This window comes from Lissotriton helveticus, chromosome 12 (assembly GCF_964261635.1).
Source record: "Lissotriton helveticus chromosome 12, aLisHel1.1, whole genome shotgun sequence".
NCBI lineage: Eukaryota > Metazoa > Chordata > Amphibia > Caudata > Salamandridae > Lissotriton > Lissotriton helveticus.
In genome coordinates this window covers 547938270-547961192 of record NC_136073.1, presented here as the reverse complement: position 1 = coordinate 547961192, position 22923 = coordinate 547938270, and the positions used below count along the sequence as shown (strand labels likewise).

General features: G+C 42.7%; 1 protein-coding gene across 8 annotated transcripts in view; it reads right to left on the bottom strand.

Moving 5' to 3' along the window:
* TERB1 (telomere repeat binding bouquet formation protein 1) overlaps window positions 1–22923 on the bottom strand; it is a 1077176-nt gene that overhangs the window by 53488 nt on the left and 1000765 nt on the right. The gene's annotated exons all lie outside the window — the stretch shown is intronic.

Below are 22923 nucleotides of genomic sequence, written 5' to 3'. Positions count from 1 at the left end.
AGTCAATCAAATGCCAGCAGACATGGCTTGGTATATTTCCATTCAAAACTGCAACATAAGCAGGGAGACGAATGATGTTGTGAAATCTGTTATTGCTAAAAAATATTGTGCAAGCGGTGTGTCACGTATCTCGTCTGGAGACAGGTTTATGCAAGGGCAGCATTTCTCTGATCTGTGAAAGGGCAGAACTACCCAAGATGGAGAATCTAGATATAGGCTAAGTTAATAGGGCCTGAAGCTACAACATTTGGTATCAAAATCAAAGATGGCTTCTACACCATCATTCATACGTACTTATGGTTTGCGCTCATTAATGTCTCGTGGGTTCATTTGTCAGTATGTGTATGCAGAACATGCCTGCTAGTGGGACGCATGTCGCAACACTGTGTAACATCCCTCTTATGTCACATGCGGTTATCTGGTTCATGTTTGGTATTGGTGTGATTGTCCAAGATCTCATTAGGTGATCATGAAGGATCTATCTATGATATGGGCATCTGTTGCATAATAAACAAATTGGTGGTGGCATTTGTCCCTTGCCTGATGATACGTACGTATGAATTATGGAATCTTAACATGATCAGTATGACCAATAAGAGAAAATTTGCCTAACGGGAACAAGAGAATTTTGCCTTCCGTGACAAAAGTATTGCCATTTTTAGTTCCTTAAACACATTTCCTCTGTATTTTAAGCACGACAGCATTTACGATACTGCGCTTTGACTCTATCTATGTGTGTTTGTATTGTCTGCCCTTACCCCCTCCCCCGTTTTTTCATTACTCACAGGTACTTGCAGGCCTTCCCAGATTCGGAAAAGTATTCCAAGAATCAACCTACAATACAAGGTTATTTCACTTTTCTTTATTTCACTATAGATACTAGGTCCTGAAGAAAGCCAACCTGACCCCTTATGGGCAATTGATGGCTGAAACATGTCGACCTTTTTATGGACATTAGGCAGTGCGGAAGCCCCCTAACTCCAGCTTCCTATGCACGCCAAACCTTTTTAACCAGGCTTTTTCCAGTACTAATTAAAATTTGTCTAAACTGGTTAAGAAAGCCCCTTTTTAACTGAACACACCACCTTTTTGATCACTAATCACTACTGCACTAACCAGTGGTCTACCTCCGGGTGGAGGAAGCACACGATCATATCCTATGATGATGCTGTCACGTTGCTAGCAAAAAAGGCGGAGAATCAAGATACACCGCCATTCGAGCCTTGGTACGTGAATGAGGTTTTTTTTTTATCGGAACCAGAAACAAATAGATTACAAAACCCTGGTTACACAGGACAAGTGATCCCTTCCCCCATTGATATTGAAGCTAAGGAAATTGAAAGGATCACAGACTTTTCCTTTTCCCTCCGTTTGATAAAAAGTTAATAAAACAACGAACACGTGTTCACACTACGGCGTTTCCCTGACACAAAAGCTGTGACTGGCGCTCCTCATGATGTTAGCCAACATCGAAACCAGGACTTCAGCAGCAGGGCTTTAAGTGGGATGAAAAAACTGGGGGCTTGGTCTCTCAAATGGGCGTGACAGACATAATTAAGGGCGTGGCTTAAACACTTTAAGCTAAAAATCTGTGATTAGCAGTGTGCCACCCGACTGGTATTTTGCTGCTTCTGTCATTGCATGCAGATATATAAGACAACAAGTAGCTTTACACCTACAACAAACAGGACTATTGCCTTTGTGAATGGTTGTTGATTGCATAAGATAAATAAACAACACCTATGGCTTCATTGTATATACCCTTGAAAATTGTTTCGTTCTTGTGGGCAAAGTTGTGGCGTGAGGCTAGAGTTGCCGACCTTGGAGCTGGCGTGACAAGCATGCTCGAGTCTTGGTATTGGCTAACAATTCTGTGATTCTGGACAATCCCAGCGCCTACTTAAAATAACATGGTCATTGCCTTTGTGTAAATTAACTGGTGCCATTGTAAAACGCTCCAATAAATTCGGGTAAAGTTCGCTCAGTATAGAATAAAAAAAAACAAGTTACATTTAAAACCGTGAACTGCTGCAGAGTTAAAGCAAAACGACTGAGGAAAATGCGCATGACATAAAGGAGGGCTGCCTTAGTTCTTGTGGGCAAAGTTGTGGCGTAAGGCTAGAGTTGCCAACCTTAGGGCTGGCGTGAAAAGCACGCTCGAGTCTTGGTACTGGCTAACAATTCTGTGATTCTGGACAATCCCAGCGCCTACTAAAAATAACATGATCGTTGTCTTTGAGTAATTTAACTGGTGCCACCCTCTTAACATTCTGCCACTAGATGGTATCTCTTTCTAACAGCAAAGGTTAATGCTGTGTCCTTAATTAGTGGAGGATTTGATTTGAGCGTTAGTGACACCTTTTTGGGGGCAGTTTTACAAAGCGCCAACCTTGCCTGCAGATGTAAGAGCACTTCTAAATAGACACAGACTACATGACATTTTTTTTTCACAGGGAGCAAGGTTAGGATTCACAGGACATACAGCCGAGACCTGCATTCAAACCTGGCTTCCCATGTTATACATGTTCGGCAGCTGCAGCCATTAGGCCACATCATCACCGTTATATCTTGGCTGGTTTTGGGATCGAGGTTCCAAGAGGACCTTGGCCTATGCCGGAGCCCAGCATCTGTTTCACGCCTGGTTTGAGCTCTCCTTTGCTCACCCACCTCTATGTGATATTTGCCACCCAGCTGACCGCAGTTTGCGATGAAACCTGTGCAGCAAGAGGTTGCATCGTCAAATTTCAATTTACAGTTTGGTACTCCCTGTGACTGGGTTCAGATGCGGAGCCTATTTTTGGTGTGGTCGGGGGGCGACTCAACAAAATGAGCAGCTATTACGACATTGTCTGCGAGAGAGAGATTATGAGAAAGATATCCATGTATATCCATAAAGCGAGAGAGATCGACAGATAGATAGATAGATAGATAGATAGATAGATAGATAGACAAATAGATCTCTTTGCAGAGACCCTGCACCTGCTGCCGTCTTCCACATGACTCTGGGCCCCTCCTGTCTTGTCCTTTCCTGGCCCAAGAACACACATGTACAGCTGAAGTAACACACAATATTGTGTTTTTATCCAGGAGCCTAAACCGATATTCCTATTTTCTGCCCTTGTCCGGTTATAATCAATAATATCCATACAACGGCATAATAATCATATCCATATTCAGTCGTAGCACATGCTGTCACATTAAGCAAGGCTACTTCCCCGGCCCCCTAGAAAGCACAACGAGTTCTCTAAACAAATCCAAACCTTCAGCAACCTGGGAAATCCCCCTTGCTTTGTTTTGATTTCATCCTGGAACTCCTGTAAAGCACTGTAAGAATGGCCAGTTCTTAGTGACATCTTTATTGACGTCTTATGTCCAGCCTTACGTCAAACCCGGCACCTTACAGGTATAAATATACCAACGTTGCCTTAAGCAAACACACAGTGGTGGTTTTGGGAGCAGTTATCTACTTGCCCGAGAGCCCAGCTGATGCGAGAGCCCACGGACGCTGCCCCTCCCTTTTGACGCACTGAGAGAGACGCTGTCTTTTCTCCTGCCGAGAAATCCAGCTCTGGTGTTTCCAGATACCTTCGCGGGTTACTGGGATATCGAGTCCTGAGAGAGAGATACCAGACCTCCTGCTTTCTAATACCCAGGTACGGAGCTGACTAAACCCTTAAAGAGAATTCTTGAGTTAGATTCTTGGCAAAACAAACTTAACTTAATCTGCTAATTACTTACTCCTTCCCACGTATTAGGCTTAGGTCAGGTACACAGGGGTAGGCGTATTTAGAAGCACCAGTTGAGTACGTTAGTCAATGTATATATGTATATATATTCTATCTATTTTAAAGTATCTTATGGCTAAGAAACCATATCAATGCTTTTACAGTATTATTTTATAATCCTCCTTTAACTGTACGCACTTTACTTTACTATGAGTATTGTAATCGTGGCAATTCATTTCTCTTGTATGAGGAAGAAGACTGCTCAATAAATTACACCTTTTATTGAAAACGCCCGTCTCTCTTTTCTCTGCACTCTGGTGAAACTAAGTATGCATATTTGACTGAGTAAAACAGCTGTCTATTGTTTTCACACGACTCTAGAGATACACTCTTATTCTGAGGGAGCAAAGCTGTCATGTTATATGGTTGTCAGAAGCTAATCCCTTCTTGTCTATCCAGGGAGGTTAAACTCCTCGTTTATTCGAGAAAGTTTCTAGTGACCTCTGAGCTAGCTGGCAAAAACTTAAGTCTAATATAGTCAGTAGAGACCTAGTCGACCTCAGTCCTACGTCTACACTGCTGAAGATGTTATTCCAATGCGCAGAGCCTATTGGGAATATAGGAACTACACTACATGGCGCCCAACGTTTGGTAAGGCGATAAATCTAACGCAAGACATTAGAGTAACTCAGTCGTGCTTTTTCACACAGACCCTTTTTCCCGTAAATACTCCAAAAGACGTCTGGAGTGGGTAAAAGGTTAAAATCCGCCGGAACTTAGTAGGAAGAGATTCCTATGTATAGTTTTTGGTATAGTCAACGTTGAAGGATACAGTGTTCCAAAATATTGTGCACCTAATCTTTGTTTCCTTGAAACTTGATCTGCAACAAAAACCTTTCTGTCAGTAAAAATGTCAGAAAATGAAGACGAAAGGGAGGCAGCTAGAATAGCAGCTTGACTCCTAGAGGATGACACAAGTCTCCTACAGAATGACCCAAATGCTATACTCATTCCGGTCAACATAAGAAAAACTATAACTCTTAAACTTATAGAAAATGGACTAACACCAAGAGGTGGAATAGTCGTATTCGTAATTGAGGCCCATGAATATCGGCAGACAGAGGTATTCTACACATGGATAAACTTTCCAGCAGCAAACGCTGTAACACACCAATTCCACTATTACAAAATAGAGGAACCTCCGGATGAGTACACGCCTTTGAAGAGGTGGAAATCCCATTAAAATACCAAGAGCAACTGCTCTGGTTTAAAGACGCCCTAAAACATAATAATCACATCACCAGGCTCGGTCCACTAGGTAGACCAGGAGCAACGTGGCCGGTTCTAGCCAGCTACACACCAAATCCCGACATCGAAAAAATGTCAGTACCAGAACTTTTAGCACAGCTAAAACAACTGATTAAAATACATAGACAATTAGTCCAATATGTAATGCGGACTTCAACAGTCCAACCAGCTATTAACATTCCACAGCTGACCCCTCATCAGGGGAACACAAACAAAATTACACCACAGAACATACAATCATGTCTGGGTAAAGTACCCGCAAAACGGGAACAAATTCCATTCTGGTTAGCACAAAAAATCACTCAAATAGAGGCAGTATTTCCGGATACTACCCCTACTGAGAAACACAGAATTCTGACTATCTGTCTTCCTATGGGGATCGCACCACATGTGGAAGACTGTGACACTTGGGGCACAGTCTTTGCTTCCATTTACACAAAAACACATGGTGTTCCGTCTATGGCGATAATACCAGATGTGCTAAGACAGATTCAAAATGAATACGGTGCAGAACCTGCTTTAACTCTGGGTATGAAATTACTGAAAGACTTCAGGCAGGTCTCTGCTATATTATTAGCCAACATAAAAGGAGAAGCAGCATCTGTGGTGATCCGCCAGAAATTGAAAGAAACAGATCGAGCAGACCAACCAATTGAACTTGCCAGAATCATAGAAAAATCCTATGAAGAACTAGGTAGAGATAGTTTGGGTGGGAAACCAGTAAAACCCCAACTAACTGAAAATCCTGAAAAGATATTTATTAAAAATAATCTAAACACTCCAAAAAAGAGCTGGGATGGAAAAAAACAATCCACTCCCAAAGAAAAAAGATTCCAGTCCAGAGGTAGGTCTCCTCGGCGGAGAGAAAGTTCTCCGGACCAAGGACACAAGTCTCCCCAGAGGGAGCCCTCTGAGAAAAGATACAACCTTAGAAATAGGGATAATCTGAAGAAACCTGATAGATATCAAGACATTGATACACGTCCCTCTCGATCTTTTCAGACTTCCTCGCAGAAATCGGAAAGAAGAGTACGGTCAGAACACAGGGAAGAGCACGTCAAGTCCAAAGACAAGGAACCTGCTCATCAAAGTAAAAAATTACAATTTCCAAGAAAGAAGGTAGCCAGCATTAAAATAGTTAACATGCCGAGGATACTGAGTACACAACTGAAAAACGGAGAGTGGGCCCAGACAATGCTAGACAGCGCAGCAGAAGTGACCATAGCTCGCAGGATCCTGATGAATCTTCTGGAGACAGTGGACACGAATGAATACATTCAGGTGGAAACTGCAGATACCAGAGTTAGCAGACCTCATAAAATATACGAGATAACATTACGTATAGAGGGAGATAAGACTAGGAAAGTAAGGGGTATATTTTGGGATAACCTTTCCAAAGGCTATGACATCCTTTTAGCTGAGAAAGACTGGCCACCGGAGTTTGTCAGGGAGTGCCCTCATGGCGAAGAAATGATTATGCCTGCCTTCTCAAATCATATTCCAATTCATAAAAAATATACATATGCAAGAAAATGGGCAGTAGCCCAAGCTCCTGCAGTATATAAAAATCATGTAGGATGGGATGAGGACTCTCCTCCTCACAAAATCCAGTTAAAATGTCAACCAACTGCACAAAGACAGTACCCAATTAAGCAAGACGCTAAAAAACAGGTCAGGGAGATCTTAGATCAACTTGAATACCAGGGGGTGATTGAAACATGCACCTCACAAATGAACAATCCTTTGTTTCCTGTCTCCAAGCCAGACGATTCATATCGTCTAGTTTTGGACTACAGACACCTTAACTCGTGTTGCAAAACATTTGCAGTACAAAACTCACACAGTGCATCACTAATGAATAACATTGTGCGCAAAAAATACAAAACAACATTAGACATCTCTAATTGTTTCTTTTGTCAAAACATAGCACCTGAAAGCAGGTACTTGACCGCTTTCTCAATAATGGGGTCACAAAAAAAATTTCTGTCGACTCCCACAGGGATTCAAGAATAGCCCAGGATTATTCTCAGCAAGAGTAACAGAGTTACTACAAATGTATGATGAAAAGGCATTATCTTATGTCGATGACATCTATCTCACAGATGATGACTTGGATACTCACTTGAAAAGAGTGAACACCATAATACTTGGGTTCGCAGCAGAGGGTTACAAATTCAACTTTAAAAAGTCACAAATTGCCCATCTAACTGTCCTGTTTTTAGGATATGAATTATCAAGTGAAGGCAAAAGCCTAGCAGACAATTTCTTAGCGAAGTGTGCTGTACTCCAAGCACCAAAAACGCTGAAGAACTTACAATCAATACTAGGTTTCCTGAATTTCGGAAGAACTTGCATTCTAAATTATGCAGAGAGGGTTAAACCTCTCTATGAATTAATAAAACCTGATTTCAAACCAATCAATTGGACTCAAAAACACACAGAAATTTTGAGATCATTGCAAGCAGACATGTTAGCTAAAACAAAATTGCAAACTCGCGATAACACACGCAACCTTGTAATCCGAGTCATCCCAGGAAGATGCGGATTCACGTACCTGACCTCTAATGAGGGAGAAAAGGTACCAATAGATTACAAATCACACTTGTACACACAAGCTGAAATGAAATTCAGTTCTACTGAAAAAATTCCAACTGCAGTTCAGACTGCTGTAGCAAAAGAAAGAGCCCTAGCACAAGGTAAACGAATAATAATTGTTACACCAATACCAGCCCTAGAAGCGGTAACAAAAGCAAGCATTCCAAATGCTAAAGCACTACATCCGAGATGGATACAATGGGTTAATTCTCTTGCTGCAACAGACGTAGTATACGAATTTGAACCTAATTTGAAAACACAAGAATTTCTACAATACGAATATGAATGTCCTCTGCCGACCGAAATCCTGCCTCTAGAACGCTACGGCTGTATAATATATACAGACAGGTCAGCACAACCCGCAGTTGGGGGTAAGCAAGCTTACAGTGCTGCGTGCGCGATTGTTAAAGGTCGTTGGCACGAAGGAAAATTTAGACCATTGGTCACTAAAACCCAATCTCTAGGAGATTGTACAGCTCAGCGAGCTGAACTACTAGCATTTAAGATGGCGCTTGAAAATACTGATCGCGAATTCCCCACACTAATAGTATGCGATTCATATTACTGCGTTCAGTCTTATAATGAATACTTGCAGAACTGGGTTCAAAACGGTTTCAAAGATGCAAAAGGTGGCACAATCAAGCATAAAACGCTTTGGGAACAAGTAGTTCTTTTACAGAAAGAACTACAAAAGACTCACGTGATACATACACTGAGTCATCAACGTGATGGCGTTCACGTTGCGGGGAATTCATTGGCTGATGAAGCCGCGAAGGCAGCTGTGCAAACGGCTTCCGTAGCTGCTATCACCCGATCAAAAACAAAAATAGACAGCGATATAATGCAAGCTGTCAGTGCTACGGTAAAAGATGATAGAAAATCACTCCCGAAAGGCTTTCCAGTAAAGTAGTCATACATAACTGATGCGAATAATGTTCCATTTGCTCGAATCCCTGGAGTGGGGGATAGGGCAATTCCAAACATGGAACACAGGTTAGGACTAATTACAGCGGCACACGAAGGGCTGGCTTCTACACACGCTGGTGTTTCCGCCACAATATCGTTATTAAAACAGAGATATTGGTGGCCGCGCATGAGAAAACATACTAGGAACTATGTTCTAGAATGTGAAATATGCCAAAGAATGAAAGTATCAACAGTGAAACGACCAGCACAGACGCCCCTTCTAATCTCAGATAAACCATTAGCATGTGTTTACCTGGACCACTGTGGTCCCTTACAAAGGGATGGCAACTATAAATATATCATGGTCGCAGTGGATTCCTGCACGAGATTCATTTGGATGTGGCCCCAGCGCTCGGCTGACGCCAGAACTGTTATAAAAGATTTGCGAGTCTTTATCGGCACATACGCAATTGGCATGCTACATTCTGACCAGGGTCCTGCTTTTAGCTCTCGAGCTTATAAGGAGGCCATGACCAGCATGGGCATTGCATTGCGGTACTCTTGTCCCTTCCATCCTGAGGGAAATGGGATTGTGGAAAGAAAAAACCGAGACATAAAGCAATCTATAACGGCGAGGGTATTAGGTTCGAGTGATGGGTGGGTCCAACATTTAACAAGTGTCCAACGTAGTCTTAATAATCTGCCAAGAAATTCTCTAAAAGGTTTTAGCCCGTACGAACTATTGTTCGGTACTAGAATGCATATTCAGGACTTAGATAGTCAGAATTCAGTGGTAGAAGAAAAATGCTTTGATATCAAAGATCGTTTGGCTATTTTACAGGACTTAAATGAAACAAGAAAAGACCTGAGCAACATAAAACTAAAACAGCAGCCAACAGCCACTGAAGAGAAACCACCTGTCCCAGCAAGACCTGTCTGGATTCCAAAGATTGGGGATCGAGTCAGAGAGAAAATAGCGGTGAAGAAGAAATTTGGGCCTTCTTACAGAAACGCAGTACCTGTCTTAGCTGTCAGCGGAACAAGATCAGTAGTACTACCGCCCCTTGCTGGTAAAAAGGAGAACCGAGTTGTATCCATCGACCTGGTAAAAACCACAATCATGTGGCCAATAATAAGTAGTAGGCCCAGTGGACTCCCAAGATGTAGCAGAACACCAAAACTTGCTACAATACAAGAGGTTCAAACTGATACAATAATCACATTTGGAAAACCTGCAGTGAATAAAAAAGGACTATGCAAAAATGCCATGGAACTTGTGCCTCTTGAAACCCAAATTGCAACAGTTCGTCAAGAAACACCAGTCTACAACGATGTAGCCTCGGACTATGCTAATGAAACAAAAGATGCAAAAGCAAATAAAAATCCGGAAGCAATTCCAACAATTGACAGAACTGCATCTGGCTACTTCATCAATTTCGATGACTTCTCTGAGGATCCAAGCGAGCCTGAAGAACAGCCAACAACAAAAACTTTTAAAGACAAAGTAACAGAACTCTTTCATCAACTCAAAGAAACCTATCTGATTTCTCCATGGATTGAATTTTGGATTGTGTTAGGTGTACTTTTCCTCATGCTTTGGCTCATCATGGTTCTTTGTTTGGGAAAATTCATTGAGGGAAAATACAGTACAATGGACACAGCAAGTCAGAACATCAACTTGGTCCTAAAGCCACACAAGTCATCTCACATCGAGAAAAGAGAACTATCATCTGTGAATGTCACAGCCAAACCAATACCCGGTGGGGTAGCTTGGGACAAAACAGATTACCAAATCTATGGCCTGGTCGAGCTCTTGAAGTATCCACACCAGTTTAAGGTTTCATTAAGTGACTTTGTAAAACCGAGAACATTCTCTGATGATTGGGACTTTGAAAGTATTAATGATATGATGTCAGATTTAGTTATGTCAGCAAAATTTAAAGAACATGATTATTTACAGGGTTCATCGAATTATGAAGAAATGTACTGCTACAACCACTTTGCACATCATTATTTGCATAAATCTGCTCAACCTAGAAATGTTTTTAATTATAATCAATGGGAACATTGTGCAACTCCACCAAAAGGCAGTTCGAAAACATTTTACGAGAAATTCCCATACTTCTCAGGGTTTAACACAAGTGATGCAGAAACGTTTTATTTTAAAATGTTAAATAAGACAGGAATGAAAACAATGCTGACAAACACTAAATTAATCTATTCAGAAGCATTTTATGAAAAAATGACTACATTTGGTTTTGATTTCTGGAAAAACAACGTTGAAACAAAAACCATCTGGGGTACCAAAGATTGGCAGGTCCAAGGTTTAGAATCATTATTTAGAGCCTGCATGATCCCAGAACAAATTATATTCTTGAATGACACCATTCAACAGACAACCTGTCTTGGCCTAGCCAAAATTAAAGACTTAAACAAACCGTCTATTCCAAAGCCAACACCTGACAGTAATAGCACTACAGATGTTGAGATAGATGTATCCCATATTTTTAACCAAAACAGAACACATCCTGATTGGAAAAAATGGTTGATCTGGCCCACAGACACAAATAGCTGTCAAGATAGATTCCTGAACAAATTACAGGGGTTCAAATTGACCAGGCCAGACCCTAGATACTCCCAGAGACAACATCCAGGAATAGTCACAAAGGATCACTGAAATAATATCGAGTGACAAAATATCGACCTTCAAGAATATCGTTGACAAAATATAGACTGTCAAAATATCGACTTTCTATGTACAAACAGGTAAGTACAAAAATATCGAGTTTTAAATATCGTTTACAAAAATATAGTTGTAAAAAATATCGACTTTAATAAAAACAGTGTTTAATTACATTAATATAAAAAATGTATTACTAAAATATACTTAACAATACTTAAAATAACTTTAAATAATTAAATAATTAATGAAAGTAAAAAAATAATATTTTTTTATTCATATTTCCTAAAACATATAAATATAGTAACAAAATTTAATTAAATAATAGCCAATATTATTAACGTACAAATACAAAAGAGTAAAAATTACTATTCCCACTCCAGTGGGTGCAACAGTAGGGAAAGCGTTGGATAGCGTAGGGGTTAAAATTACTATTCCCACTCCAAAGAGTGCAACAGTGGATATATGACGTTACAACGCAACTTTTACAACGCACTACCATTACAACGACATTTTTACAACGCAAAAACTATTACAACACATGTTTTTACAACGTATGTTTTTACAACGCAGATACCTTTACAACGTATACCATTACAACGTAAGGATTGGTAAGTATATAATAATTTTTTTTATTTCAATTATTTAAAATTAATTTAATATAATTTAATTTAATTTAATTAAATTAATTTAATATAAATTTAATTTTACTTTATTTTTACACTGTACCCCAAAAACCCCAAACTGACCCTGAACCCTAAAAAAAAACCTTTACCCAAAAACCCAAAACTGACCCTGAACCCTAAAAATACCCCTTTACCCAAAAACTAAAAACTGACCCTGAACCCTAAAAATACCCCTTTACCCAATAATTACAAAAATTTACATAAAAAAATTATTATATACTTACCAATACTTACGTTGTAATGGTATGCGTTGTAAAGGTATCTGCATTGTAAAAACATGCGTTGTAAAAACATGCGTTGTAATAGTTTTTGCATTGTAAAAGTTTTGTTGTAATGGTAGTGCGTTGTAAAAGTTGCGTTGTAAAGGATGTTTCCCGCAACAGTAGGGAAAGCATTGGATAGCGTAGGGGTTAAAATTACTATTCCCACTCCAGTGGGTGCAAGAGTAGGGAAAGCGTTGGATAGCGTAAGGGTTAAAATTACTATTCCCACTCCAGTGGGTGCAACATTAGAGAAAGTAAATACTTCATATATTAATAAATAAATTACAAAATAATATCAATATGAATTTATTTAAAAATGATTAACTATTTAATATAACATAATAATTAATATATTAAAATTACTAATTAACTATAAATATTTCAATTAGTTACCTATTAATACTAATTTATAACTAATTACCAATTATTTATTTGATAATTAAAAATTAATTTACAATTATTTTATATTAAATACAATTAAATAAATGTTATTATTTCATTAATTATTATTAAATTACTTCCCACTCTATTCCCCTATAAACCCACAACCCGCTACAGGAAATAAATAATTTAATTTAACATAATTAGCAATTAATCAATTAAATTAAATTAATTACCAATTACATTTTAATTAATTAACAAATATTTTTTAATTAACAATTAATTAAATATTACTACCAATTATTAAATTTACATATTTAATTAATTATAATTAAATTACTTCCCACCCTATTCCCCTATAAACCCACAACCCGCTACAGGAAATAAATTATTTAAATTTACACAATTAGCAATTAATCAATTAAATTAAATTAATTACCAATTACATTTTAAATAATTAACAAATATTATTTAATTACCAATTAATTAAATATTACTACCAATTAATGCATTTACATATTTAATTAATTATAATTAAATTACTTCCCACCCTATTCCCCTATAAACCCACAACCCGCTACAGGAAATACATTATTTTAATTTACATAATTAGCAATTAATCAATTAAATAAATTAATTACCAATTAAATTTTAAATAATTAACAAATATTATTTAATTACCAATTAATTAAATATTACTACCAATTAATAAATTTACATATTTAATTAATTATAATTAAATTACTTCCCACCCTATTCCCCTATAAACCCACAACCCGCTACAGAATAAAATTACACAATAATTAAAAAAAAATCATTAATTAAAAATAATTATAACATAAAATGATACTTTTCACACATATTATAACATGAAAAAACACTATAAATAATTAAATATTATTTAAAAAACGATATTTTTTACTATCTAGATTATATACTTGGATATTTTCACTTTCTATATTATTTACAGTCGATATTACTTCACTTACCTTAAAAACGATATTTTGGCTGTCTATATTCTGTCCTGTCGATATTTTGTCCAAACGATATTTCAAACTCGATATTCTGTCCAAACGATATTTTGGAGTCGATATTATGTCTGTGCACCAGTTACAACATACAGTGTAGGAAAACTCTGCCTCGAATGGCTACACACATCCACACTGGCAGAGATTAAGTAACACTTGACTTTACTTAAAGACGGTGCTGACTTGCGTGATTTCATAATGGGACCACGCAAACAGCGTCAAAAACGTTTCATAGCGGCATAGGCATACATAGGCAGCATACAACGAAGCTTGGAAAATAATGCAATTTGAAACAGCAGAAAAAATAAGAGAAATTGATTGTATCAATTTGGAAAAATCACTTTCTGTTGTGGACAATGGGTTAATGACTCTGTCTTCCAGAATATATTCACTGGACAGTATTGTATCATCTGCTATTGATATAATAGAGCAAGACTTACTAATGTTACAACACGGTCAGTCCCAATTGCGTTCTATTGTACAGCTTGGCTGGACGTTGCAAAATCTGCGTTCAGGCTACGTGCCCTGGCGTTTAATCAACACAACGTCATTATTCTCTATCTTTAACCTTACTGATACATAAATCAGCTTGGCACAGAAAGGAGCAGAGTATACAATTCTGAGCATTGAAAAACTTGAGAGATTTCCATTGACAATGTCAGAAAGACCTGTCATTGAATGGATAATACATGGAATAATAACAATTTCGATAACAACTTTCCAATTTAAATTCTGTCAAGAGTATATACCAGCAGGCCAGTATGAAAGGTTGGGTAAAGGGTACATTAAGTCATCATGGAAATGACCTTACACACACATGTTATAGTGCAAAGGAACAGAATGTATTTCTTAGTGGTAACAATTTTAAACAATCACTAAGTGGTATACTTGTTTGTCAAGGTATTAACTTGCATGGGGCCTGTGAGGGGACTTTAAATAACCTTTCATGTCACCAGCATGGCACACCTGCAACTCGAATAGAGCCATTCTTTAGACGGCTTTCTAACGGGAGCTATATTCTGATAGTGGACCACAGATGTTGTGGCATGGTGCCAGGAAAAGCTTATCTCGTGAGCGTTAGTTCCATGGTCACTTGCTGTATGCAAGTATTGTATCCAAACAGCACTCCAGACACGGAGGCGAAGATTTGGCCTTTTTTGAATATCTCTTCTATTCGAATTGATACTTTAAGCAGAATGAAGTCTGTTCTTTTACAGACAACTGTGCCCTTGACGTCATCAAAAGAAACGTATGATCTTCAAGTTGCAAGGAAAACGGCAGAGATACATACACTTTTATCAACAAATTGCCCCCTGCATTTCGTAGAAATGCTAAGCCAAATGCTAAATATGTCTGATACCAGTGGTATCCCACATATATTTAAGACAATTTTTTCGAGACTGTTAACACCCTTCGAAACAGTTCTGGGCATTTTTCCTAATTTTGTCCATTCTGTCTTTGGCGGCCTACCACTTCTGTTGGGACTCGTAGCAGGCATTTTTTTTTTTTTTGAAAAACCTTTATTGTACCTTTGAGGTCACACAGCTGTTGGCCTACAACCCGTGGGGCCGGCCGCTATCACAATCTTGTGTGCACAATTCAGTAGTATAAGCAGGAGTCCGAATGTTACTCTTTTGCAATTCTCACCATTACATAGAATAAAAGGGTACATTATAGTCGATATTCTGCTGATCAGTACAGGTTTTTGGTTTTCTATTTTTTAAACAACAAAAAACAACAACAAAAAACATAAGGAATCACATTTCGGTCACACATTGTTGGTTTTTGGTCGCATTAGCTGAGTATGGAAGCGTTACCTCAGTGTCAATTCAGCCTGAGTCGCCCCAAGACCCTGCAAGTACGTGGCCGTGAAAGCGCTCAGGGTCCCTAGGCTGCAGCACCCTCAGTATCGCCCCTACTTGTCCCTTGAGTTCCCTCTCTAGATCCTAAGTCTGCCCCGTTCTCTTGACCACCCAGTCCCTGTAGAATCCGCGTAATCTAGTAGTCCTCTTCCCCTTCCTCATCCGATATAGCCTGATCATCTTCCAGCAATGGTTCACAGATCTCCCCTCTGTATTTGTTCCTCGGGGTCCAGATTTTATTCCATTTCCCCGGACAGACCCGGTTAGAATACACCGCCCTTTCCGTCACCATCACCCTATCCATATTTAGGCACCATTGTGATTTTGTTGGCACTTCCGCCGCCCCCCAGCGCTGTGCAATGTCTCGCTTGGCTATTATCATGCCCAATGTAACCCAGAGTTGACCGTGCCTGGACAAATCATTAGCGTCCCATACATTCAATAGGCATTTTCGTGGTTCGGGGAGTAGGGAAATCTCTAGTGTCTGTGATAGTGTGCGCATTATTCGCCTCCAATATTCCTGGATATGGGGGCAGTCCCATAATGTGTGAAAGAACGTGCCCTCCTCCACACACCCACGAAGGCAGTAAGGGTGTTGTGCTCTTTGGATGCGGTGTAACGTGGTCCTTGTGTAATACACCCTATGTAACATTTTCAGCTGTACAAGTCTTAATCTTGCGGAGATACCTACTTCCTTAGGCGACGCCATCGCCTCATTCCATTCGTGTTCATCCATATCATGGATGTCACCCTCCCATTTCTCCTTCAATGGAGCCATTGGGTCCCGTAAGTTGTTGAGTAGTTTGTGGTATGTGAGCGATGTCGCACGCTCTATCATGAATTCTGTGAGGAGGCGATCCTCAATGGGGGGACGACTCCGGCACCTCCATGTCAGGGGGTATGGCCGCGAGCAACGCATGCCGTATCTGAACATATCTGTACGATTCCCTCTCTCCCAGGTCATAAAGTTCCTGCAGCCTGGCAAAAGGCACCACTTCTCCCCTTTCCCATAGGTCCCCCACTGTAGATAGCCCTATGGTATCCCAGTGAGAGAAGCCTCTGCTGTTTCTCAGGTTTCCCAGGGCTCGAGAGTCCCACAGTGATGTGAGCTTGGTTATTCTCCCTTTCCATCCCAGCGCCGCAGTCGCTGCATGCCATAGCGCTGCCGTAAGTCTGGTGGGCCCCTTCAGTTTACTCACTTTCCTCTGGTCGTACAGCGGAGCCAATAGACAATCCGCGCCTAGTTGCGCCCTATCGGCCAGAAATGCTGGATAGTTTCGCGGAGCATGTATCCATTGATTGATGGGCTTCAGTTGCGCCGCCCAATAGTATAATTTCAAATTAGGCAGCGCAATTCCGCCATCGTACCACCCCCTGTGAAGTTTGGTCTGCGCTATGCGTGCCGGGAGGTTCCCCCACAGAAGACTAGACACCAATGCCGCTACCTTCCTAAAGTATTTCGGATCCACCGGATACGGAGTGTTCTCAAGTATATACAGAAAGCGGGGCAGGGACATCATTTTATAAAGTGCGGCTTTCCCCAACAGTGTCAGAGGCAGCCCCGCCCAGAACTTAACATCCTGTTTGAGTCTTTCCACGGGAGGCACCAGATTTCTACTCATAAAGTCCGTTGGGTCCCTTGTAACATGGATGCCCAAGTATTTAAAGGAGGAGCCAGCATCCCTAAGTGGGCATTCAGTGCTCAGTGTCGGGACTGGACCCCTCAGGACGTACATTTCTGATTTGTTCCAATTTAACTTGTAGCCCGATACCCCACCATGGCCGTCACAGAGAGTCAGGAGCGCCGGCACCCCATGTTCTGGGTCTGTTAGGTAGACCAGCATGTCATCTGCATATAAGGAGAGCCGGTCCTCCCAGCCCTCCGCCCATCGTATTCCTTTCAGCAGTGGCGTTGTTCGTATTAAAGTGGCCAGTGGCTCCAATGCAATCGCAAACAGCAAAGGTGAGAGGGGGCAACCCTGACGAGTGCCCCTTCCCAGAGGGAACGTTCGTGAGATATGGCCGTTTGCTACCACCTGCGCAACCGGGTCAGTGTATAATAACTTAATCCATGCGATAAACTTGGGGCCAAAGCCCATATAAGCCAGAACCTCAAACAAGTAGTTCCACTCTACAAGATCAAATGCCATCTTCGCGTCCAGGGCCAGTATAACTGCTTGTGTAGAGATCGATTCCGCCTTAGCCAGCACCACCCCATGCAATCTACGCAAATTCAGCTCCGTATTCCTATGAGGCATAAATCCGGATTGGTCCAGGTGTATGAGGTCGGGCAGATGCGGCACCAGTCGGGCTGCCAGGAGTTTGGCGAGGATTTTAGCTTCTGCATTAAGCAGTGAAATAGGGCGGTAAGAGGAGCACTCCTCAGGCGGTTTCCCCGGCTTGGGGATTGCCACTATAGTGGCCAGTCTCTGACCTGGCGGAAGTTTCCCTTTCTCTAAACACTCCTTGTACATTGCTAGTAGATGTTTACTTAGCCTATCCGGCGTTGACTGGTACCATTCTATAGGTATTCCATTTGGTCCAAGCGCTTTGCCTGGGTTCAGAGCACCTATAGCCGATTGGATTTTTTCCGTAGTTATGTCCGCATCTAACTCTGCGGTAGTCTCCGATGTAAGTGTCTGGACCCCAATCGGCTCCAACGCCGCCCTAGCCATTTCCGCTGTTACAACCCGTTCCAGGGCATAGACTTCCTCGAAGTGGGCCGCAAGTATCTCAACTATTTGTTCCGGGTTTGTGTGCACTACTCCTAGTTTGTCCTTCACTTGTGGTATACCTCTAGAGCTGCCCCCCCCTCTTGTCCAGCCATGCCAACATCCTACCCGCCTTGTCCCCCACTTCATAAATCCTATTCTGTGTGTCAGTTATATGTCCCTTAACCTGATTCAGAACAAGATCCGTGTACATCTGTTGCTGGAAATGAAGTGCGTGCGACATGTCCGGAGTGGGGTGTGTCTCATGCGCAGCCGATGTGTCTCGCAACGTTCATTCCATTCTAGTTAGTTCCTGTGCTTTTTCCCTTTTGTAACCTGTGATCGAATTTATGGCCTGACCCCTCAAGACTGCCTTATACGCTTCCCACAAAACCTCTGAGGAGCGTACTGAGTCTACATTTTCGGCAAAGTACTGCGTCGTCGTCTTTTTAAGAGCTCTTTGAGCCTGAGGGACATTAAGATATGCAGCTCGTTTGGGGTATATACGTTTGTGAGACTTCTCCTGGGTGGAAAGTGTCAGGGTGATCGGGGAGTGGTCCGATATACGCCTCGGGTGAATTTCCACGGCGTCTATGTGTTGGATACCGTTGCCCAGGGTTAAGAAGTGGTCAATTCTCGACATGCTGCCTTGTACAGCGGAGTGATAAGTATATTGCTTTGTTTGGGGGTGTGTAAGTCGCCATATGTCAGTTAGACCCATCGCTGTTAAAAAAACGCTGAAAGCGGGAGGGCCCTGCAACGGGTGGCATCGTCGGGAACCTATCCAACTGTGTGTCTACAATGGCATTGAAGTCTCCCCCGAGAATGACATCCCCTTCGGGAAGAGTCAGTAAAAATTCAGCTAACTCCGGGAGCTTCACTGAGTGGAGCGCTGGAGGAATGTACACCGATACCAAACTAAGGGGTCTACCCTCCCACTGTCCCTGCAGGGCTGCGAAACACCCTTGGCCGTCAGTCTTAGTGTTCAACGGAATGAAGTGTGAGGATTTCTGAATTAAGATGCCAGTCCCTCGTGAGCCTGACGTAAATCTGAATGGATTATCATTTTGTATCCTCTCCAATCCATGGCTTTGGATGCCCCCCCGTTAAATGTGTCTCCTGCAGGAGTGCTATGTCGGGTTTCTGTCTCTTTAGTGCAGCCAACACCAATCCACGTTTCACCTTGTCTCCCAGCCCTCTCACATTCCATGTCAGTATTCACAGGGGGGAACCCGGTGAACGTGACTCAACTCCCTCCGTTCTAAGTGTCGGGTCGTCTGCCATATGGAGTCATGTGCACATGTGCGTGTCTAACGTGAATCGTGCCATGAGCGCTTTGTCTCCACCCATTCGCTAGACGGCGTATATTAGGGACATGATAGTTAGACCTTGTTTGTACTTTCCAGACTGTTGCTAAGCATCCCGAATGTAGAACATTATACCTCGACCATACCTGTGTATTCCGAACATTTCCAAAACAAACCTCCTCCCCACCCCCCTCCCTGCCCCCCTGCTTGACGGACTTCCAACTGCCCGCCTCCCCAACTGAGCAGAGTGCTTCACCCATCCCCGAACCAGAGTACTTGCGTGTTGGGGGAGAGTGTCTCCCCGAGCAGGCGACATCCCCGCTCTCATCAGGGGCTAACCAGGCCCGCATCCAGCCGCGACTGTGAAATATTAGTTCCATCAGCAAGAGACAGCGGTCATGTTTGTCCCATTCAACCCGGGTTATTCTTCTCCGTCGGCTTCCGTGAGTCCATGTGTTGGGGACCTTCCCGATCCCCCTCGGCCTGACGCCTGTGACCCAGTCCGGCTGTCATCTCGGTGCCCATGGTTTGTTCTATGGGTTCTCCGTGGCTGTCCTGCAGTGCGCCATCCTTCAAGCCAATCCCTGGCCGCATCGGGGGAGTCGAAGAACCAGACCTTTTTATCAGCTACCACCCGGAATCGGGCTGGGAAGAGCATTGAGTAGGGCAGTTCTTTTTCTCTCAACGTCTTTTTTACCTCAAGAAAAGTCCTCCTTCTCCGTGATACTTCCGTCGTGTAGTCCGGAAAAAAGGACACCCTGGAGTTCTGAATTTGAATGGCCGGCGCCACTCTGGCCGCCTGCAGAATAGCGTCCCGGTCCCTGAAGTTAAAGAGTCTCGCTAGTATCGGCCTTGGTGGACCTCCTGTCTTCGGTTTCCCCCCTGGCACTCTGTGCGCCCTTTCCACAGAGAAGAAATGCGAAAGACCCTTGGGCTGGAGCTGATTTTTGATCATGTCTTCCACGTAGATGTCCATAGCTCCTGTGACTCCGGACTCCGGCACGCCCAAAATTCTGACGTTGTTCCTCCGCGAGCGCCCTTCCTGATCGTCCAGCTTTTCTCTAAGTGTTTTGTTGTCCGCTTGCAATTTTTCCATTTCTATTTGTAGCTCAGACACATCCTCGACTAGGGACTTGGTCACGACTTCGACTTGTTTCACCCTTTCATTCATCTTCTGAAGGTCTGCGCGTATTAGGGTCACTTCCGTCGCTGTGGCCCCCACTGTCTCCTGTACCTGAGCCAATGCTGCCAGGACATCCTCTAGAGTGGCTTTCTTTGTCCCATCACCGTCCGCCGGTTTCCCGGCGGACTTGCGTTTCTCCAGGGGGGGAGTCTGCTTGTCATAGGCAAATTTATCGAGCTTGGCCTGCGTGAAGTTGTGCCTGGGGCCTCTGTTCGCCATGCTGAATGACCTGTGACTGCTCTTGTTACCAAAAGGGTCGCGCTGCCTGTCCAGGGATGGGACTCTGCTCGTGTCTCATAGGTAGTATCTGCGTTTTAGCCATGCCCAACTCTCCCTATTGAGTGCTATAAGCCTTCCCTCGTGTGGGCACGTCCACCGGCTATGTTACCGCGAGTGGTGCGAGCTCGGGGAGGACCCCTCACAAGGTGTTCGCCGCCGGGGTGTCCCTTCCACCCCCTTTCGCGTGTCCAGCGTGTTGTACCCCATCCACTGCTTCTCAGAACTGTCCTGGGGTAAGAGGCCTCTAGGTCAGAAGAGGAGGTACACCCTTCGTGTCCCCGCCGGTATAAGCATGTGCGGATGCGATCACCCGGTACCGGTACCTGTGGTCGCTCAGTTAGTCGACGTTTTGCACCCCCGGAGTGTGCCTTCCCGGTTCCGCTGTGCAAACTGTCATGTGGTCAGGCGCTGCCTCAGTTCCAGCAGTGGGGGGGGGGCCCGACAGCCCGAACATCCGCAAGCCCCTCCGACGGGTCCGGAGTCTTCCCGGGCCCCACCGATGTATCCGCCGAAGGTCCGTCGCTTCCGGTGATAAACGCCCGCCGAAGCCTCACTTCCGCCCGGGTGCTGTCGGCAGTCCACACCACTGCTCTGAGGCGGATAGTAGGCCCCTCCCCTCACTTTGCCGTTCCGTCGAATGCCGGGCCGTGCTGCCTCGAAAGTTCTCCTCAGGTTGCCGCACGGTCTCCAGACCCAGTCCGCCCCGTCTGGATGATAAGTTTATTGGATAATACCTCAGGATTTATGCGGGACGCCGCCTTACAGTGGGAGCCTCCCTAAGTTGCTGCCGCCATCATCGGCTGCTAGCCACGCCCCCCAGGCATTTTATTTTTGATACTTCTGCTTCGATATGGCAAGCCAAGTCGCAGACAAGACTCCAGCAACAATGGAAGAAACGATCCTAGCTATACGCTATCGGGACCGCATAACTAAAGTCCTTGGATTAGCCCGGCTAAGAGATCTGAATATGACCTGGTTTCTTTCATTCAGACCCATCTGGCAGAATTGCATCTTACCTGTGCTTCGATGTATGCTATGCGGAGAAGAATGCGTGTTGGACATCTGTCTTACACTACCATCAGCAGTACCATTGGATACAGATACTTTGCTATGTCCTGTTACGGCTCATGCATCGTGTTGTCCCCAGCGGCTACCCATTCTGATGACGGCATTCGTTGAGACTTTACCACTACGATTAAAGGGTAGTGAAGTACGAGATGAGAGCAACATCACCCAGGTACGACCTTCTGTGAGCATTGCTGATCCTGACATCGATGATAGCAATCATTCTCACGACTGCACAGTTGCGGCATTTTCCAACTTGGTCGAACTTTCACCTGAAGCGGTAAACCACTTTTTTGAGAGTCTGTCTGAAATTATGTTTTCCCCCGAACAAAAATAATAACTTTTAAGCAAACTAGTACACAGCGTTCCCTGAACTCTGAATTCGGCCTTCGGCTTTGATAAACAAAAGCTACTGAACATATTTGGAACTATATTTTTTTCTCTCTCCCCTGAAATCGAAATTATTTTTTTCCCGATTCCCAAATATTTACCTTTTTTTTTGGCACATGTACTCTGCTTAAAGTAGAACTATTCTTAGAGAACAGAGCTTCTATTTTTAGGAACTCTAGAGACAATATATTACCTCAGCCTCTAGCACATTTACAGCGACTGTATTTATATGAGATGGAATGGTCTCGACCTTCTTATCTGTATTAAGAGCCATTTCATGTGTAAATTTCGCAAATCGTTCAGCTAATCATATATATGCATCGTTTTAACTGAATGATTACACTGCTTGAAAAGTGTACAGTAACAATATCATTTTACGTGTATTTCGCATACACCATTTCAAATGCAAAAATGTATTTTGGGGTGGGTTGGAATACACATGCACCTTTAAAATGTTTACTATTGCTTAGTTTTAGTAATGATGGACATTAGATCGTGGAGTGGGTAGTGTGTTTTTATCCAGGAGCCTAAACCGATATTCCTATTTTCTGCCC